The sequence below is a fragment of the Rhinopithecus bieti genome, unplaced genomic scaffold, assembly GCF_001698545.2.
Source record: "Rhinopithecus bieti isolate Rb0 unplaced genomic scaffold, ASM169854v2 scaffold_2574, whole genome shotgun sequence".
NCBI classification, from domain to species: Eukaryota; Metazoa; Chordata; class Mammalia; order Primates; family Cercopithecidae; genus Rhinopithecus; species Rhinopithecus bieti.
The window spans coordinates 5,651,181-5,664,858 of NW_016804493.1; positions in this window are offsets into that span (position 1 = coordinate 5,651,181).

Below are 13,678 nucleotides of genomic sequence, written 5' to 3' on the forward strand. Positions count from 1 at the left end.
TTTTTTTTTTTTTTTTTTTTTTTTTTTTTGAGACAGTTTCACTCTTACTGCCCAGGCTGAAGTGCAGTGGCGCAATCTCAGCTCACTGCAACTTCTGCCTCCTAGGTTCAAGTGATTCTCCCGCCTCAGCCTCCCAAGTAGCTGGGAGTACAGGCACACACCCCCATGCCTGGCTAATTTTTTTTCCTTTTTAGTACAGACGGGGTTTCACCATGTTGGCCACGCTGGTTTCGAACTCCTGACCACATGTGGTCACCCACTTTGGCCTCAATTATGTGCATTTTGGTATATTTACTTGTATTTCAACGTCTTGCGAGTTTGAAAAACCTGAAAAATCAGAATCCCTCCTTTTATTTCTCACCATTTGGGCAGCACCTAAGTGGTTTTGTAAAATGCAGCATCTGGTGCTGTGGGTCTCTCTCAGGCCTTGAGGGACGCTTCCTTCCTCCACACTCACCTCCTCTCCACTAGGCTTCGTTTCCCAGAGGGCCTGGGGCCAGGTCTGAGGTTCTTCCCTCCCATTGGTCTTTGGTTGCTCATCTCTCTGTCTGCACCCCTTCTTGGCCCTTCCTCCGCAGACTTCAGATGATAGACAAGTCATTAGCAAACCAGACTGAATCTTCAGGGTGAAGAACTCCCCAAAGTCATCTGGTGAGATCATTGTGGGGACCCAGGGACTATTTGTCACTTGGATCACAAAGATGGGACTGTCTGCTCAGGCTGATGGTGACAGGATCCTGACCGGTGGTCCTCTCCCATTCCTTCTGCTGTACCATGACACATGTATAGGACGCTGTGCTGTGTGCAGTGGAGAAATCTCCCTGAGCCAGGAGAAAGTTCAGACAGTGCCTCTAGATTGTGTTTTGCCTTCCCCATTGTAGAGTTGACATCTGGACCCCAGAGCCCAGCAGGGCTGTTAGACATGCTAGGGTGGTGGAAACAGGCCCTCCAGGTCCCCCTGCAGTGTGCTGGCTGGAGGCCCCCGGAAAGCCAGCAGCAGGAGAGCTTCCTGGGCGGCTTCCCCCAGGACAGTGTTCCCAAGCCAGTCCAGCTGGAAAACAGACTGTACAGCAAATGCTGTGTAAGATCTTTTTTGTTTTGTTTTGTTTTTGAAAGAAAGAAAGAAAAAAAGTACAATTAACAAGCCTCTTTTGTAAATGGGTTTCCTTTCTGTGTATAAAATCCTGGTGGTCCCTTGTTTTTACATGTTCATGCTGTGTAATTTTGAGATGTTACTGAGATATGTTCTGAACATAATGTGCATTTTTTTCTGTACAGATGAAATGGGAGAATTTAATAAAGAGTTTGCAGGTTTTTACTTGTTAAATCTTCTCTGTGGTGACTGGGAGGAACCTCAACCACCTCTCTGCTAGTGAGAGCAGTGGCCTTGAACTTGCCAACCGAGGCTCACAAACCTTGCTGATCAGGTCTTTAGTTATTGACCAGTTAGGTCCAGCAGAGTAGGACTCAAGGAATTTTAGAGGACGGGGGACCTTGATGCCCTTGGTTTCTGTATGCTAGTGGCAGAGCTGGAAGTCACATCTGGGGTTTTCTGACTCTTGAGCCAATGTGTCCAGAATTATTCATTCTACTGATGTGTTTAAGCCCACATCACGAGGCTCTGTCCTGGGGAGAGCAGAACCTGGCAGCTCTGTGTACAAATCTGACACGTGGGTGGCTGGTCCTGAGAGGCGCCTGGTCTTCAGTAGCCACCCTTCCCCATCACACCCTTGTCAGTCCTCTCCCTCACATTCCAGCAGCCCAGTCCCTGGGTGAGTAGCCTTTACCAGACCTCCTCCCTGAGCCTTCTGCTGCTTCCGCTCTTGGCAAAGTGAATTTGCGTCTGCGTGTTAAAAATGAATGGCTTCAGGAATTTGCATGGTAGCAGGGGTTTCTTTAAGTAGTAATACCCATACTACGATTTGAGGAATGAGATGTGCTGCGAGAGGAGGCAGTTACTTGGGACCCAGGGTTTGTTCTGAGAACTCACGCCCATCATAGGCAGCTGTCACCTAGGAGACTGTGGGCCCGGACATAGAGGAGAGGCTGGGAGAAGGTGAAGAGTAGAGGAGGAAGGAGGAGGGACTTGGGGTCCTTATGAGTCATCTCTGCAGATCTTGCTCTGTCTAGGGAGCCCAAGGCAGCCATCAGTCTCTGCATGTGGGGAGCCTGTCCGTGAGTGTCGTGAGAGGCTGCCTGCTTTGATCTAAGCTTAGGAAGGTGGGGTCCATGGTTCAGACTCCTTGTCACCAGTGCACCCTACAAGGGAGATTTTGGTTCACCTACCCCAGCACCACTCTGCCCTGTAAGTGGACGCCACAGCCCCAAAGGCCCTAAGGCCCTGGTGGTGATGAAGACAGCTGCCCAGCTGAAGCCTTAGTAGTCTGAATGTATCGCCCCCACCCTCACATTTTATGTGTGAAAATATTTCTGGTAAAATGTCCTTGGCCAGCGTAATCTTCAGAGGCATTTGGCATTTGTCCTCAAAAGGGGCTAGGAATTAGAGTTTTAGCCAAAATGCAGAGAACCTTAGACGTCCAACTCTCACTTGATGAAAAAGTGAGGTGCAGAGAGGGGAGACCCTTCTCAGCTGGTCAGCAGTGCCCAGGAACGCCTACCCCACCCGGCACTGTCCCTCTCACTGGCCAGATTAGCCTGGGGACCTGAATGACCAAACTAAAACCCCAGCTTCCATCAGGTTGCAGGATAAGATAGGAACGTCCCCAACCCAAGATGCTGCTGACTCCTCAGACAGGCCTTCCCTGGGAGCTCTTGGCCTCGGCCCTAAATCCCCACCTCACTTGCCCACAACAACCCACAGCACAACAGTGTCTTGTCAAACACCCTGTACTTGGGGAGACACCTGGCCGACGTGGAAGAGAAAAGCTGGGAGGAGAGAGGTAACAGAGGCAGCAGACTAGGAGGAACCTGGCTCAAACGAGGGGGTAGAGGCTGGAGCACAGGCAGCTCTTCTGAGGACTAGGCAGTTGCTAGGGCTTGGCTTTCATACTCCAGGCCCCTGGCAGGAGTATGCTTTCTCCTGCCCGGGTCTTGGAACCGGGGACTGCTCCTTGATCCATTTGGCTGGGAGACCCCTTAGGGTGGGCTGAATAGCAGCGATTTCTCCAGAGAGCGATCAGATCAGGCCACAGAACTGAGCGGTATCCAACAGCCCCAGGTAGCAGTAGGTGAGAGCAGTGAAGGTCTGTTCAGGTTTCACTGCAGGGCACACAGGCCCAGGTGAAAGGTTGGGCTGACCTCTAACATTGTGTTTCCATGGGCTTTTCCTGTCTGCCACTGCCACCTCCCAAAGAGCGAGCTCTCTGGCTCACTTATTCTCCAGGAGGTTCTAGTATCCCCATTTTATAGATGGAAAAGTTAGGCTTAAGTTCTGTAAGGACAGCAGTGGTTTTCTTTCTGTTCACTCTGTAGCCTCAGAACTGGGTGTAATAGGTAGGTGGGTGGCTCTGAGGCCCAGAGAAGGTAAAGGACTCACCCGAGGGGCCCCAGAGAGTTGGAGACAGAACCACAGACTGGGTCTAATACTTTCCCAGATTTTTTTGTTTGTTTGTTTTTTGAGACAGAGTCTCACTTTGTCACCCAGGTTGGAATACGGTGGTGCAATCTCAGCTCATTGCAACCTCCGCCTCCCAGGCTCAAGTGATTCTCCTGCCTCAGCCTCCCGAGCTGGGATTACAGGCATATGCCACCATGCCTGGCTAATTTTTATATTCTTGGTAGAGATGGGGTTTCTCCATGTTGGCCAGTTTGGTCTTGAACTAACCTCAAGTGATCCACCTGCCTTGGCCTCCCAAAGTGCTGGAATTACTGGTTTCTTTCTTTTTCTTTCTTTTTTTCTTTCTTTCTTTTTTTTTTTTTTTTTGAGACAGGATTTCACTCTGTCACCCAGGCTGGAGTACAATAATGTGATCTCAGCTCACTGCAACCTCCGCCTTCCGGGTTCTAGCAATTCTCGTGCCTCAGCCTCTCAAGTAGCTGGGATTACAGGCACCCGCCACCATTCCTGGGTAATTTTTATATTTTTAGTAGAGATGGGGTTTTGCCATGTTGGCCAGGCTGGTCTTGAACTCCTGACCTCAGGTGATCTTCCTTCCTCAGCCTCCCAAAGTGCTGAGATTACAGATGTGAGCCACCTCACCCTGCCTGTGAATTTGTTAAGATGGAGATTTACAAAGGAAAACGGAAGCCAGAGGCGAGGTTTTTGTTTAAGTGAGTTGCAGATGCAACAGTAACTCAAGGGTCAGGATTGTAGACAGGAGTGCTGACAGCCTGCAGCCACTTGAATTTGCCAACTCTGGCCAGAGGCTGAGGATCCAGGTTTTTTATGTTTTTATAGTCTCACCAGCTGCAGTGACAAAATTTGGAGGCTTGAATGGCCTCAAATAGATGGCTAGGTCTCAAGCCATCTGATGAAAGCTGAATGTACAAGATGCGAACCCAAAACACTAAGCCTAGACCTCTCTAAAGCAGAGCAGAATTTTGCAGAGTCACAGTGCTGAGTAGACAGTTTTCAAGATCTCTCAAAAGGAGGGAACCTGGGGAATACTACGGGATTTCAGTTGAAAGACTTGGAGAGCTAGGCCCTTGGAACAGAGGCAAGTGAAGTAGACAGAACCCTATCAACACTACATCCCATAGACCTCGAACTAATGAACACAGAAGGAATTACAGAATTAGAAAGTCACCATTTGATAACCACCATAGTAAAATTGTCTCAAGCAAGTCGCATCAGTGGATAATAAAACTAGTGAGGCTGGGCATGGTGGCTTATGCCTGTAATCCCAGCACTTTGGGAGGCCAAGGCAGGCGGATCACTTTAGGTCAGGAGTTCAAGACCAGCCTGGCCAACATGGTGAAACCCCATCTCTACTAAAAATACAAAAATTAGCCAGGTGTCATGGTGCACACCTATAATCCCAGCTACTCAGGAGACTGAAGCAGGAGAGTTGCTTGAACGCAGGAGGCGGAAGTTGCAGTGAGCCAAGATCATGCCACTGCACTCCAGCCTGGGCGACAGAGTGAGACCCCGTTTCAATTAAAAAAATAAAAATAAAGATATCAGTTGATGTAACTATACTATATCAGACAAAGTAGACTTTAAGACCACAAAACATTATTAGAGATAAAGATGTATACTTAATAATATAAAGGAGTCAGTCCATCAGAAAGACATAGACCAAACCATGTCAACAATTGTATTGTAAATGGTCTAAACGCCTTTATATGGTTTGGCTCTGTATCTCCACCCAAATCTCAGGTCTAATTGTATTCCCCATTATTGGAGGAGGGGTCAGCGGGGAGGTGATTGGATCATGAGGGCGGACTTCCCCTTGCTGTCCTCGTGATGGTGACTTCTCACAAAATGTGGTTGTTTAAAAGCATCTAACTCTTCTCCCTTCTCTGTCTCCTGCTCTGGCGTGGAAGATTTCCCTGCTTCCCCTTCACCTTCCCCCCTAATTGTAAGTTTCCTGAGGCTTCTCCAGCCACGCTTCCTGTATAGCCTGCAGAACTGTGAGTCAATTGAACCTCTTTTCTTCATAAATTACCCAGTCTCAGGTAGTTCCTATAGCAATGCAAGGACAGACTAATACGTCAAATAAAAGATTGGATTTTTTAAAATAAAACACCAGCCTGGGCAACATAGCAAGACCCCCCCCCCCATCTCTACCAAAAAAAAAAAAACATTTTTTTAATTGGGCGTGGTGGTTTGTGCCTGTAGTCCCAGCTACTCAGGAAGCTGAAGCAGAGGATCACTGGAGCCCTGGAGATTGAGGCTACAGTGTTCCTTGGTCACACTGACCTCCAGCCTGGGTGACAGTGAAAGCTTGTCTTAGTCAATCAATAATTAAGAAAAAAACTCCACAACCTGGGCAATATGGAGAAACCTCATCTCTGTGAAAAATACAAAAATTAGCCAGGTGTGGTGGTGCATACCTATAGTCCAAGCTACTTGGAAGACAGAGGTGGGAGGATCACCTGAGCCTGGGGTGATCTGTGATCATGCTACTGCACTCCAGCCTGGGTGACAGAGTGAGACCCTGTCTAAAACAACAACAACCACCAAAATCACTTGAGAACCCTGATTTTTTGACATGAATCTAATGCTCCACGCCTTGCTCCATCTTCTCGACAGTGACATTCATAAGGGCCAGAAGGCAGTGTTTTTGTGTTTTGTTTTGTTGTTTTGATGTAATTGCTGTTCTTGTAAAGGAAAGTGGGAAGTCCTGGACAGCACTGAAGTGAAGCGCTTCCTTAGGAGGCCAACATGGTGCAGCACTCACTGGACACAGGTGTAGGGGTCACTCGTCCAAGTGGCAGAGAACACTGAGAGGGTTCCGCTAATAGCTAACAGTGGAGAGTTTTCTGTTGCTTTCACTCTGCCGCAGAGAAGAAGGAAAACTGTAAAATAATTTGTAGGTGGATCACAGCCTTTTTTTCTCTTTTCTTTTTTTTTTTGAGACAGAGTCACCCAGGATGGAGTGCAGTGATGCAATCTCAGCTCACTGCAACCTCCGCCTCCCAGGTTCAAGCGATTCTCCTGCCTCAGCCTCCCAAGCAGCTAGAATTACAGTCATGTGCCACCACACCCGGCTAATTTTTGTGTTTTTAGTGGAGACGGAGTTTGACCATGTTGGCCAGGCTGGTCTCAAACTCCTAACCTCAAGTGAGCCACCATGCCCAGCCAAGTTGATCCCAACTTTGGTTGAACTTCAAAGAGCCTCCATCAGTAACTTTCCAGAAGTTGCTGGTTACAGGTTGCCAAGATGTCTGTCTATTTGGTCCTCTCTAATCAACTGCTTCCTGGGGAGGATTCTGTTGTCACTGCTTTCATTTGGTTACAGTTTGTTTCACTCAGTTATAATTGCAACTCGCCAGGGAAAAAAAGAGGCTGAGGTGGGAGGATGACTTGAGGCCAGGAGTTTGAGACCAGCCTGGGCAACATAGTGAGACGCCATCTCTTAAAAAAATTTATCTAGATGTCATGGTGCACGCCTGTAGTCCCAGCTACTTAGGAGGCTGAGGTGGGAAGATCACTTGAGCCAGCAGGTCAAGACTGCTGTGACCGTGATTGCACCACTGCACTCAGCTTGGGTGACTGAGTGAGAGTGTCTCAAAAAAACAAACAAGCATACATAAGTCTCCTAACAGAAGAACAAGTCACTAAGCATAGATTGACCAATGGGCAGACTGTCGTGAGAGGCAGTAGTGTGAAAGGTCAACTCGAGAATCTGCTATGCCTTAATGACGGGTGGGGTAAAAGAGGAGAAAGCATTCAAGTCTTCCCGGGAAGGTTAAGTCTAGTCACTTGGCAATGCCTGGTAAGAAACGCAGGAAACAATGAAAAACACTCCCACAACCCTGAGGTCAGAGATTCTCGATGTGGAGTATCAGATCATCTGGTGAGCACAGGCACCTTCAAAATAAAGGCAAAGCAAAGTTTGCTCAGTTACATATCAGTGTAACTGTCAGTGTCCAAAAGTGTTCACAAGAGCAGCAGTAAAAGGATTTAATTACATGTTGATAGGAAAACAAGATTCTGAGAAGTGACCACTGTCAAATGTGAAACAAGAAACCCACAGCCTATAGGGCTGTTAGAACTGATCGATCAGCAGATAAAGCCAGAGTGGTTTTACATCAACATTGTGATCACAGGCTATCATCAGAGAGCCTAAAACCAAACCCCAAGGGGAAGGAGAGAAAGAAAAGCAAGAATTTTCTTTTTTTTTTGAGACGAAGTCTAGCTCTGTCGCCCAGGCTAGAGTGCAGTGGCACAATTTTGGCTCACTGCAACCTCCGCTTCCCGGGTTCAAGTGATTCTTCTGTCTCAGCCTCCTGAGTAGTTGGTACTACAGGCATGCGCCACCATGCCCGGCTAATTTTTGTATTTTTTTTTTAGTAGAGATGGGGTTTCACTATGTTGACCAGGCTGGTCTTGAACTCCTGACCTCGTGATCCACCCAGGACCTCCCCGGCCTCCCAAAGTTCTGGGATTACAGGCATGAGCCACTGCGCGCAGCCAAGAATTTTCATTTTTTAATTAGGCAGACTTTAAGAGAAGTATTGCTTTACGGAAAAAAACACACATGCATCACTATATTCCCAAAAAATCACGTAAAAAGAGAAATGGTTCACTTGTGCTTTTCATTATAAGTAAATTTTAGCAAAAAACAAAGCTATCCACAAGATTGATCTCTAGGCCGGGTGTAGTGGCTCATGCCTGTAATCCCAGCACTTTGGGAGGCCAAGGCCGGAGGATCACTTGCAGCCAAGAGTTTGAGACCAGCCTGGCCAACATGGTGAAACCCCATCTCTACTAAAAATACAAAAATTAGCTGGACTTGGTGATGCGTACCTGTAATCCCAGCTACTTGGGAGGCTGAGGCAGGAGAATCACTTGAACCCAGGAGGCGGAGGTTGAGGTGAGCCTAGACCGCACAACTGCACTCCAGCCTGTCAATAGAGTGAGACTCCATCTCAAAAAAAAAAAAAAAAAAAATAGTGAAACTCACCATGTTTCTGGAAACAAGGGAAGTTGCATCAGTAATCTGGGCTGAGAGTGAGCCAGGAGAGAGCCAAAGAGTGGGGAACTCCCAATTCCATGTGTAAACTCACGCAAGCCTCTGGAAAATATGTGTATGTGGGACAAACTAGAAGCAGTTTAGAAACAAGTCAGAAACATTAACTACTATTTTATTTTATTTATTTATTTATTTATTTATTTATTTATTTTGAGAAAGAGTCTCGTTCTGTTGTCGCCCAGGCTGGAGTGCAGTAGCGCGATCTCCGCTCACTGCAAGCTCCGCCTCCCGGGTTCATGCCGTTCTCCTGGCTCAGCCTCCCGGGTAGCTGGGACTACAGGCGCGAGCCACCACACCCAGCTAGGCTACTTTTTTTGTATTTTTAGTAGAGACGGGGTTTCACCGTGTTAGCCAGGATGGTCTTGATCTCCTGACCTCGTGATCCTCCCGCTTCGGCCTCCCAAAGTGCTGCGATTACAGGCATGAGTAGCCGCGCCCGGCCCTTTTTTTTTATTTTTTTTGAGACGGAGTCTTGCTCTGTCACCCAGGCTGGAGTGCAGTGTTGCGATCTCCGCCTCCCCAATTCAAGCAATTCTCCTGCCTCAGCCTCACCACGCCTGGCTAATTTTTGCATTTTTAGTAGAGATGGGGTTTCACCATATTGGCCAGGATAGTCTGAACTCCTGACCTCATGATCCGCCCGCCTCTGCCTCCCAAAGTACTGGGATTACAGGTGTGAGCTGTCGCACCAGGCCAACAGTAACTACTATTTAAAGAACCGAATTGTGACTAGGCATGGCAGCTCATGCCTGTAATCTCAGCACTTTGGGAGGCCGAGGCGGGCGGATCACTTGAGGTCATGAATTCGAGACCAGACTGGCCAATATGGTGAACTCCTGTCTCTACGAAAAATACAAAAATTAGCCTGGCATGGTGGTGGGCACCTGTAGTCCCAGCTACTCTGTAGGCTGAGGCAAGAGAATCGCTTAAACCCAGAAGTCAGAAGTTACAGTGAGCTGAGATTGCGCCACTACACTCCAGCCTGGACGACAGAGCCAGACTCTGTCCTCAAAAAAAAAAAAAGGCGGGGGGGGGCGGGGGGAAGAACCGAATTGTAACAGTCACTGCAGATGCAAGCGTTATTACATTCTGCAACTTGAATGTAACAGAGTTCATTGCCAACTAAAACCAAAACATCAACATTCTTCAGAGTGGTATTACAGAATTTAGAATTTACACATATAGCATTCACAATGTCCAGGATACAATCTGTAATGCTTCAACAGATGAACAGCCAGGACAATATTACCCACTCTCAAGGGAGAAGCCAGTAGCAGATGCCAACCCTAAGATGACCCAAATACTGGAATTATCAAAGACTTTAGCTCTTCTATGTTTCGTGATATAAAGGGAAATATGCTTTTAATGAATAAAAAGGCTAGGAAATTTCAGCAGAGAAGTAGAAAGGAAGACTAACAAGATAATATCTGGGCCCGGTGTGGTGGCTCACACCTTTAATCCCAGCACTTTGGGAGGCCAAGGTGGGTCGATCACCTTAGGTCAGGAGTTCAAGACCAGCCTGACCAACACGATGAAACCCCATCTCAACTAAAAATACAAAAAAATTAGCTGGGTGCCTGTACTCCCAGCTACTTCAGGAGGCTGAGCCAGGAGAATCACTTGAACCTGGGAGGCAGAGGTTGCAGTGAGCTGAGATAGCACCATTGCACTCCAGCCTGGGCAACAAGAGAGAAACTCTGTCTTCAAAAAAAAAAAAACAGGCTGGGCACAGTAGCTTATGCCTGTAATCCTAGCACTCTGGGAGGACAAGGCAGGTGGATCACGAGGTCAAGAGATCAAGACCATCCTGGCCAACATGGTGAAACCCCATCTCTAGTAAAAACAATTAGCCAGGTGTGGTGGCACGCACCTGTAGTACCAGCTACTTGGGAGGCTGAGGCAGGAGAATCACTTGAACCCAAGAGGGGGAGGTTGCAGTGAGCCGAGATCGTGCCACTGCACCCTAGCCTGGGCAACAAGAGTGAGACTCTGTCTCAAAATAAGAGTAATCACTAGATGAGTGTCTTATTCTATTTGAGCTGCTATAACAAAATAACTGAAATTGGGTAATGCATAAATAATAGAAATTTATTTCTCACAGTTCTGAAGACTGGGAAGTCTAAGATCAAGGCAGGTTTGGTGTCTGCTAGGGGCTGCTCTCTGTTTCTGAGACGGTGTCTTTTTGCTGTATCCTCCAGAAGGAATGAGTGCTATGTCCTCACATGGTGGAAGAGCAGAAGAGAATGAGCCCACTCCTGCAAGATCTTTTCTTTTTTTTTTTTTTTTTTTGAGACGGAGTCTCGCTCTGTTGCCCAGGCTGGAGTGCAGTGGCACAATCTTGGCTCACTGCAAGCTCCACCTCCCGAGTTCACGCCATTCTCCTGCCTCAGCCTCCCGAGTAGCTGGGACTACAGGCGCCCGCCACTATGCCCGGCTAATTTTTTGTATTTTTAGTAGAGATGGGGTTTCACCATGTTAACCAGGATGGTCTCGATCTCCTGACCTTGTGATCCACCCACCTCACCCTCCCAAAGTTCTGGGATTACAGGCGTGAGCCACGGTGCCCAGCCCCTGAAAGATCTTTTATTAAGGACCCTAACCCCATCCATGAGGGCTCCAACCTTATGACTTAATTGCCTACTAAAGGCCCCAGTTCTTAACACCATCACATTGGCCATTAGGTATCAATGCACGAATTTTGGGGGACACATTAAAACCAGAGCAGTGAGCTTACTAGTAAAATAGAATTGAAAAGGAGTCAGTGAAAAAAGAAAAATAGAAAAAAAAAATTTTTAAAAACGAAAGAATCAGTGAAGATGAAGTTGGATAACAGAAATAATCAAATCTGAAGGAGAGAAAAAAATTGATAGAGAGGGAAACATGGAAGAAAAATATTTAAAGAAATAGTAACTGAAAACATCCCAACTTCAGTAAATAAGTTTACAGATTAAAGCTCAGTAAGGTCAGGGGCAGTGACTCATGCCTGTAATCCTAGCACTTTGAGAGGCCGAGGCAGGCAGGTCACTTGAGGTCAGAAGTTCAAGACCAGCCTGGTCAACATGGTGAAACCCCATCTCTACTAAGAATACAAAAATTAGCCACAAAAAAATGGTGGTGCACGCCTGTAGTCCCAACTACTCTGGAGTCCAAGGCATGAGAATCTCTTGAACCCAGGAGGTGGAGGTTGCAATGAGCCAAGATCGCACCACTGCACTGCAGCCTGAGGGATAGAGTGAGACTCCATCTCATAAATAAATAAATACACTCAATACGCCCCAAACAAAATAAATTTGAAGAGAACTATGCCTAAGCACCTCATGAGCAAACTATTGAAAATGCAAAATAGTCTAGGTGCAGTGGCTCACACCTGTAACCCCAGCACTTTGGGAGACTGAGGTGGGTGGATCACCTGAGCTCAGGAGTTCAAGACCATCCTGGCCAAGATGGTGATACCCCGTCTCTACTAAAAATACAAAAATTAGCCAGGTGTGTGGCAGGTGCCTGTAATCCTACTACTAGGAAGGCTGAGGCCAGAGAATTGCTTGAACCTGGGAGGCAGAGGTTACAGTGAGCCAAGATCGTGCCACTGCAATGCAGCCTGGGTGGCAGAGTGGAACTCTATCTCAAAAGGAAAAAAAAAAAAATGAGAAAATCTTGAAAACAGAGAAGACAAATTTCAGACAAAGATTTGAATGACTTAGACTTATCATCAGAAATCATAGAAACCAGAAGAACTTCATTAGGGGTTGAAAGAAAATAACTGTCGGCCGGGCACGGTGGCTCAAGCCTGTAATCCCAGCACTTTGGGAGGCCGAGGCGGGCGGATCACGAGGTCAGGAGATCGAGACCATCCTGGCTAACACGGTGAAACCCCGTCTCTACTAAAAAAAAAAAAAAATACAAAAAACTAGCCGGGCGAGGTGGCGGGCGCCTGTAGTCCCAGCTACTCGGGAGGCTGAGGCAGGAGAATGGCGTAAACCCGGGAGGCGGAGTTTGCAGTGAGCTGAGATCTGGCCACTGCACTCCAGCCTGGGTGACAGAGCGAGACTCCTTCTCAAAAAAAAAAAAAAGAAAGAAAATAACTGTCAACCCAAAATTCTATATCCACCAAATATATCATTCAAGAATGAAGGTGAAATTAAGACATTTCAGTTAAAGGAAAACTAACAGAAATGTAATTATAGTATGTGGTATGCCTCAAGTGATATTTGCATAATTGAAACAGTGTAAACAATGAATATTGATTTAACCCCAGAAGGGAAAAAGAGTCAAATTTAAAGGATGAGTGGCAAGAGGGGCGATGAGTGTATGTGTGGTCTGAAAGCAAAATCATCTTCCTAGTCATTAGAGAATATCTGAAACCTGAAAACCAGTAAAATAACAGTATGAGCATGAATTAATAGTTAATTACCATAAGAGCTCTAAGAGTTGAGAGTTATTACTCCTGGGGATTGAGAATTGCAAGGGTGTGGTGAGTCAGGGAGCTGCTGTTCATCATTATAAGCTTTATAGTATTACTTCAAACTAGTGTCTATATATGTGATAAAAATTAAATTCTAGTGACCGGGCGCAGTGGCTCACGCCTGTAATCCCAGCACTTTGGGAGGCTGAGGTGGGTGGGTCCCGAGGTCAGGAGATCGAGACCATTCTGGCTAACACAGTGAAACCCCATCTCTACTAAAACTACAAAAAATTAGCCAGGTGTGGTGGCATGCACCTGTAGTCCCAGCTACTCAGGAAACTGAGGCACAAGATTGCTTGAACCCGGAAGGCGGAGGTTGTGGTGAGCCGAGATTATGCCACTGCACTCCAGCCTGGGTGACAGAGACTCTGTTGCAAAAAAAATAATAAAATAAATTCTAAAATTAGTCACGAAAAGGTAGTGCCTTTAAGAAAAATACTAAGCTGGTCCTATATGAGTCAGCAGCCTTGTTGGGTTGGATGGTCAGATGGGAGAACTGAGTTGCCCAAGGCTGGGCTGCTTCTTTGGAGAACCCATGTCATGGTTTCTCTCTGTGTCCCCATCCAAATCTCATCTCTAATTGTAATCCCCAGGTGTCGAGGGAGGGACCTGTAAG